At 34.9% G+C, this 7,222-nt stretch overlaps 1 long non-coding RNA gene across 4 annotated transcripts; it reads left to right on the top strand.

Annotated features, from left to right (window-relative positions):
• Positions 1–3,626: 3,626 nt before the first annotated feature.
• Positions 3,627–6,357, top strand: LOC140008473 (uncharacterized). Of its 4 annotated transcripts, none has more exons than XR_011815840.1 (7): positions 3,627–4,618; positions 4,716–4,800; positions 4,881–4,976; positions 5,102–5,187; positions 5,270–5,628; positions 5,730–5,802; positions 5,899–6,357. It is a non-coding gene; the product is annotated as an uncharacterized lncRNA (long non-coding RNA). The 4 variants fall into 4 exon arrangements; XR_011815838.1 differs by having other exon boundaries at positions 3,627–4,430; positions 4,533–4,618; positions 5,270–5,802; XR_011815837.1 differs by having other exon boundaries at positions 5,270–5,802.
• The last annotated feature ends 865 nt before the right edge of the window (positions 6,358–7,222 follow it).

The raw sequence follows: 7,222 nt of genomic DNA on the forward strand, positions 1-7,222 counted from the left end.
ATGTGTGACTGAATTCTGGCGAGAGTTGGCAGGCAGTCTGTCAAACCTTGAGTACGCCTTAGGGAGAGGTGGGGCTATCACAAGTTCTTTGCCTCCTTTCTTCCCATGTGGTTTCTTAATAACTTGACACTTGGCATAATTCTAATATTTCTTACTCCTTGCATATCCTTTTTTTTTGTCCCTTTGTTCGTGCCAAACCAAACAAATTAGATCCCTTATGTGATCCTTTCTGAACCCAATTGGTTTTTCACATATTCAGAAATGAGAGTTTAGTTATTTGCCTCACTTCTTGCCATATGGTTTCTTAATAGATTGACACGTAACATGACTCTAATATTTCTTACCCCTTGCATTTTTTTTGTCCCTTTGTTCATGCCAAACCAAACAAATCTGATCACTTATGTTATCTTTTTTGAATCCAATGGGTTTTCCACATATTATATAAAAGGACATGGGAGTTTATTGTAATATCTAATTTTTTTAACATGTAACATAGCTCTCCTCTGAGAAAGCTGTGATTTTTTTTCCCATTTTTTATTTTTCCACTCTACCTTGATGAGTCAAGACAGAAAATCTATTATATGGTTTAAGACGAAAGATTTTCACTACAAGTCTTTTTTGCTTAACCATATGAACTTCTACTGCTTTTATGTGTTGTCTAATTTATGACTATCAAATTTTACAAATTAATTAAAAGCTTTTAGTTCTTGGATATTGATTAATTATGTTTAATTAGTAGCTCACCCAACTCTTACATTAAAAAGCTCCTTTATATAATCGATTAAAGTCTCTTTTCCTGTTGTACTATAAATCATTTCTCAGAGTTTCATAAAAAATCAGCTTTCTTTCTTCCCAATTATACTTAACCATGCACCTGCTTTATTGCCTTTCTTCATTAACCTCAAAAATAGTGATGGATTTGATGGATCCTTTATTGCCTTTCTTCATTAACCTCAAAAATAGTGATGGATTTGATGGATCCTTTATTTGCCTATTTCCCATAATTATAATATGGTTCTTCACTTTTGCTTAAGAGAAATTGCATGCTCAATTGACTACTTTAGATTTAATAATTAAAGCTATGTTGCTATTGAATTGGTAATGCATTCAAAGTGTATTTACTTTTTCTCCTTTTTTGGTATCATCATGTCACGTATTCAAAATTCTTTGTCCAAATCACAATAATTAGGGGACTAATTTCATTCATAATAAAATCAGGGGAGGGGGAGGTGACTAATATCATAGATGAAATTTCTCTTCATAGCAAATTTTAATTATTTTAATACTTAAATTTTTTCCTGTATTTCTGTTTATTATATACCAAAAAGATATGTTGCTATATGTTCAATTAAATTACTAAGGAGCCTAGGCTATGTAAGGCACAACCAACGTACCTCTAGTATACATTACATGGTATGCAACTTGATTCTAGGGGTGTCAATTCGGGTTCAAATCAGGTTGGCGGGTCGGGTTCGGGTCAACCCGTCAAAAAATCTGTTGACCCGAACCCGACCTGCCAACCCGTGACGGGTCAGGTATGCTGACCCGAACCCGAAAATTTCAGGTTGACGGGTTGGCGGGTCGACCCGAAATGACCCGAAACTTAATTTTAATTTATTAATTTATCACTGTAATTTCTAATAAAATCAATTTCTCACAAAACTAATTACATAATCAAGTAATAAAAATTTAAATAAATAATTCCAAACCAAATCTAAAATAAATTAAACAACGTAAAAGTGTTTTATCCCAAACAAAATATAAAATAAATTAAAACAGTATAAAAGTAAAAAATAATATAATATATTATTTGTCCAAATATAATAATTTCCACTTCACACAAATTAAATAAATTCATTTAGGATTAAGTAATTAATGCCTTTGAAAAAAAGAATAACTTAGTTTAGTTAGATAAAATTATTTTTATGTTTATTAAATTATTTTTAATTCGTAAACGGGTCATATCGGGTCATATCAGGTCACCACGGGTTTACCCGAAATCGACCTGTTTTCTTTTCGGGTTCATCGGGTCCAACCCGATTCTGACCCGAATTCCCGAAACCTCAACCCAAACCCATTAATTTCGTGTTAGATTCGTGTCGTGTTTTCAGGTCGTGTCGAAAATTGTCACCCCTACTTGATTCATAATCAACTTTTTATTTACCAATTAAGATAAGATATGAGATGCCATCCAATTGAAGAAAGTTTAGGCATTCCATTAAGTAGTCAATTTTACTTTCGTTTTAGCCTCATTCACACAATTTTTCATAATTTTTTTTTACTATATGACGTTTGCGTATTTTACATGATCTACAAATTGATTTGTAAGAAAGGTCCAATAACTGTTTGCAATTTCACAATTGAGATTAGATATGAGATGGCTTCTAATTGAGAATAGTTTAAGCATCCCATTAAGTAATCAATTTTGCTCCCAATTTTAACCTCATTCACTCCCTCACCATGTTCTTACCTTTAACATTAAATTTTTATTAAAAACTGCTATAGTTTGCAATTGAAGGGCATTAACAACATTCAAAATTCTGAATTTCCTTTTTCCAACTCTAGGCAGGCTGAATTGGCAACTAAATCTCAGCTCCAAGGGCCCAAAGGAGATAAGCCCAAAGTAAGAAAGGACTTGGACACTTGGCTGATAATCTTCCAAGGATTATTCCGACTTCAAATAAGAACCCAAGTCCCACTTCCATTAGACTTTTTTTTTCATTTTTTTCCTAGCATAAGAGAAGTAGGATTTAAGAAGCGAAAAAAGGGAGATAAGAGAATAGGGAGATTAGAGCCCAAAAACTCTAATTCTTTAGATTTTAACTTTAACCACTAGATTAATGCCTTTTCAACTCACTTCCATTAAGACATACCACTTCTTTTTTTCTTTTTTTTTTTTTGCTTTAAGGGAAGAGATTACAGTCTCTAGACCAAAATAAATCTCGGAGTAGCACCTCCAATGATATCTGTAGCGAGCGTGTGCTTCAAGCCTTCCGGTGGTTCTTCTATACTTTCTTGGACCATTTGAGATCTCACGCTTTTCTTAGCAAACCAATTTGCGCTCTTATTTCCTTCCTACCATCCATGATTCAACTTACAGCTCCAATTCCTTTGGATCAGCTCCCGTATGTACTTAATCAAATTGTAATGTGGGGACATACCACTTCTATTTAAAGTCAAGTCCTTTCTACACGTTTATGTCAAAAAAAAAACAAAAGTTTTGAACCGTGTTGCATTTATGATTTAACCTGCTAACTGTATTGACTTTCGAATTTGGTCGCTTTACTTCTTCTTCGGAAAAAAATTGGTGGAATTAGGAATAGGGGATGCGTCTACAGTGCAGAAATAATTCTGATATTTGTTGTGGTAGAAATTTAGTCTGAACCATAAAATGGACTTGTGTGTGATTCGGCTGATGAATCGTACTTACAAGAAGTGAGACAATTTAAGATGTAGTTATTGGATACCGGTTATAGAAGTAAAAGCCTTCATTTGACCAACCAAAAAAAATGATAAATTGTTTGAAGGGTGAAAAATGAATCTAACATATAAGGACACGTAGGGTTGCTGACATCAAGTCTTATTAGTCTTATGAAGAGTCTTATGCTTGCCGACATAGAAGAGTCTTGTGATAACGGTGTGGCAGGTGAGGCAATCCAACACCATCTACTTGAGTTCATCCAGTGAAAGATGTTGAAAACTATCCATCAGGTAAGCATAAGGGCGACGACAATAGTAGTAGCAGAGAGATGCAAATCCAAGAGAAAGATGAAAATTATCAGGAGATGGAGGATCGACTCAACTATTTTGAACGATGCACATTTGAGATAAAGAAAAGTCAGAAACAACTTATGGACGTCGTGGTGGGTTTTTCCAAGTCCCTGAATCATCTAGAGTCTGGGATAATGAAGGAGCTGCAAAGAATTAGTACGGGCTACTGTGATGGTTGTGCAATTCACTATAGAGTAGAGAATGCTGAGTGGAAAGTGAGCAGGAAATCAAAAATAGGATATGATTTCACTATGTTGAAAAAAAAAATCACATTCCTAGCACACCAGTACAATCCATGAAGCAAATGATGGTTAAGAGTGGGGGAAGAAGAGAGAGTCATACGGTTATCGGCGTTGAAAAAGGTAACAACTTTGGTGACCTTATGGCCTCCTCAACTAAAGAGTACAATTCTCGAAAGACAAAGTGGGGGACTATTAGTGTCCAGGAGAATGAGCCCATAAGAAAGATCTCGAAAAAATCACCTAAAATTGGTGAGCTAGATTCGGAGATTTCATCAAACTCAACAGATGATTACAAGGTCAAGAAACAAACACCTAGCAGGGCACATGAAAGAAAACCCAAAAGGACTAGCAGGAAGGTTATCAGTATATACCCAAAGAAAGAATGAAGCACGGAAAAGAGCAGAAGGAGCTTTAGAGGTAAGAAACTTGATATTGAATAATGTGAATTAAATTGCTCATCCATAATAGTAAAACGATGCACTAATATACAAACTTTAACCTCTGTTTTGAGCTTTCTAGACAATGAGGGGAGAGAGAGTTGATAATTGCAAAACTGCTAGTTTTGTGGTTCATGATTTTCTCATGAATATGACATTGCCGCTGGAGTAAGTAAAAGTTGTCTAAAATTATATTTAGAAACATATTGCCCGTGTGGTGTTGATATGCATACATAAATATCTGACTAAAAAAAAACACGTGCAGGCAGGCCGTCGTTACAATTAGAGACCAAGTAGCTAACTGAGAGCATATTCTTTGTTTGTTGCCTTGTATGTGTGTCGAAGCTGAGGTAAATCTCACGTAATTAAGTATATTTAACACAAAATATTAATTGTGAAAAATTAGTATACTGACAATGTGTTCCTTTAGATTGTTAATTGTTACTCTGCTTTTCTCACGACACGTGCAAGGAGAAATTCTGGGAATGCATCATATCGCGGGTGGTACATGCCGAGTTGGTCAGCGGTAAGTCTCTTAAGAACATAAATTGAGCTCAATGATCATTTCCGTAGGGTTCATTGCTTGGTAGAATGAGTCAGCACCTCGTGTGATTTTGGCTTTGGGCTAATATTTGCAATTGTTTGTTGAAGGAAATGGTGACAAAAAATAAGATGAGTTGTATATCTATTACCTAACTGAGGACAAATTTGGCGGCTTGATTATGGAGTGTGAGAAGGTAAGAAGTCTCATTAGTTATTAATGAATAGATGTATTAAAAATATGGGATTAGTAATTTCATTCATTGTTGATATTTGTAGATTTGTATACCACTGAATTGGGATGGAAAAGACTGGTATTTGGCAGTCATTTACTTGAAGGAGAATAAGGTTATGATATTCGACCCATACCCTGACGAAGATTTCAATGAATTGTGGTTGATGAATGCAAAGATGGTGGCAAGAAATGAAAACTCTTACATGATATATTTCATCAATGTATGATATTTGATTAGCGTAGAATGAAGAGTTTAAAATGATTCAGAGCTACTGGTATTGTCATCTTTTGTAGTGTTCAAAAATTAGTGGTGCACTATATACGAGATATAGGGAAAATTCAAATTTGACTTCAATGACTTTGAGTACTCGAGTCCCAGTTGGTGCCCAAGGCAAATCAACAAGTAATTTGTTTATGTTTATGTCCGGCTGAATAGTTTAAACCTGGTTTTTTAATCTGTGAATTGTTATATAATCTTTTTTGGCTGCACACGAACATTGGTAGGTGGGACTCTGCCATGTTTGTGATGAAATACATGGAAGTATGTGATTAAATGAAAGAGGGGATCAAGATTGAGGTAAGTAGTTCACTCATTCATTAACTATGTCGAATTTTCATGTGTGTCCATTTGATTTTTTGTTTAAATGGGATTTTTGCCTTTGCCTCGACTTAGATAATATCCAATCAAGCTAAGAGAAGCTGAGCAATTGAACTATTTGTGGATGCATCCAATGAAGCTAGACAAACTTGCATTGATGAATTTGAAGGCCTTCAAGAGATATTCCGGCCATAGTGCATCCAAACTGGCTTCCTTGTGATAGTTTTCTTTTTGGTGATGAAATTGAAAGTCAAGAGCTTTGACGGGCATGAATATGTGGCAACTTTAGTGGAAGTAGGAATTTTTGTGAAGTTCAATTGGTTGGAAGTCATCTCCTACTTTTGTGAAGTTCAATTAGTTAGGAGTTATCATTAGAAGACAATGATGTGATTATCTAGTATGGGTTTGTCATGTGTTTTCCTTTTGAACCCCAAATCATTGTAAGGGGTTAATGACTGGGGTTATTAGCAATGTAGTAAGGCTAGTGATGTTTTTGAAACCCAAATTAAAATTGGACATTATGTTTTGTGACAACATTAATGTCTATATAACTGGTCATGGTAAAAAAAATTGAAAATAATTGTGACAACATTCAAATTAATCCCAATACAAGTTAGACAAAATGGAAGAATAAATGACTACAAGTAATGTGTTTTTATGTGAAAACAATTGTGAAAAGATTCAAATTAATCCTAGTATAGGTTAGACGAAATGGAAGACTGTGACTACAAGTACTACGTGTTTATGTAATTAGTTATCATAATTTGTTTATTTTCATATTCCACATGGACCACAACTACCATCTATTAAGTTTGACATACTCTAGTGACTTCGATAAGACCGAATTGGATGTCCAATGGTTGCCCACAATGGCATAAATACAAGTGCACCTGCAATCCTCATGATAAATTAAACAAAATTACTGGACACCATTAATGTCTATATATAGCATTGCTGCGCCTAACTCTCTCACACCATTCCAACTTGCATAGTGTAGCTCGAAAAAAATAATGGCCAATAGCTTTTCAAATTCAGCAACATCATTTGCAAAATATCCTGACCACTTATACGAGTGCAAGATTGGCTTCTGCCGAATTATGGTGGTGGGAAAGTCAGATGCAAATTGAGGGATGGCTTCTGCCTAATGTAAATCAAGATTGGCACTACTATGTATTCCCGGGTGAAGTGGTAAGGTCAATCTATTAAGAAAAAGAGTTTATAGAAAATTAATGTTACAAAACTATCCTCCTTTTTTGTCATACTGACTCAGTTTAGCTGTCTACCGCTGCCGACCATGGATAGGATGGTGTAATGAATATGTGAATGCCCTTGACACAGTGAAATATGGTGGTCACCTTATTGCACCGACGATTGACGAATTGCAAGGCCAAATTCGGGA

Source organism: Coffea arabica, chromosome 1e, assembly GCF_036785885.1.
Source record: "Coffea arabica cultivar ET-39 chromosome 1e, Coffea Arabica ET-39 HiFi, whole genome shotgun sequence".
Lineage (NCBI taxonomy): Eukaryota > Viridiplantae > Streptophyta > Magnoliopsida > Gentianales > Rubiaceae > Coffea > Coffea arabica.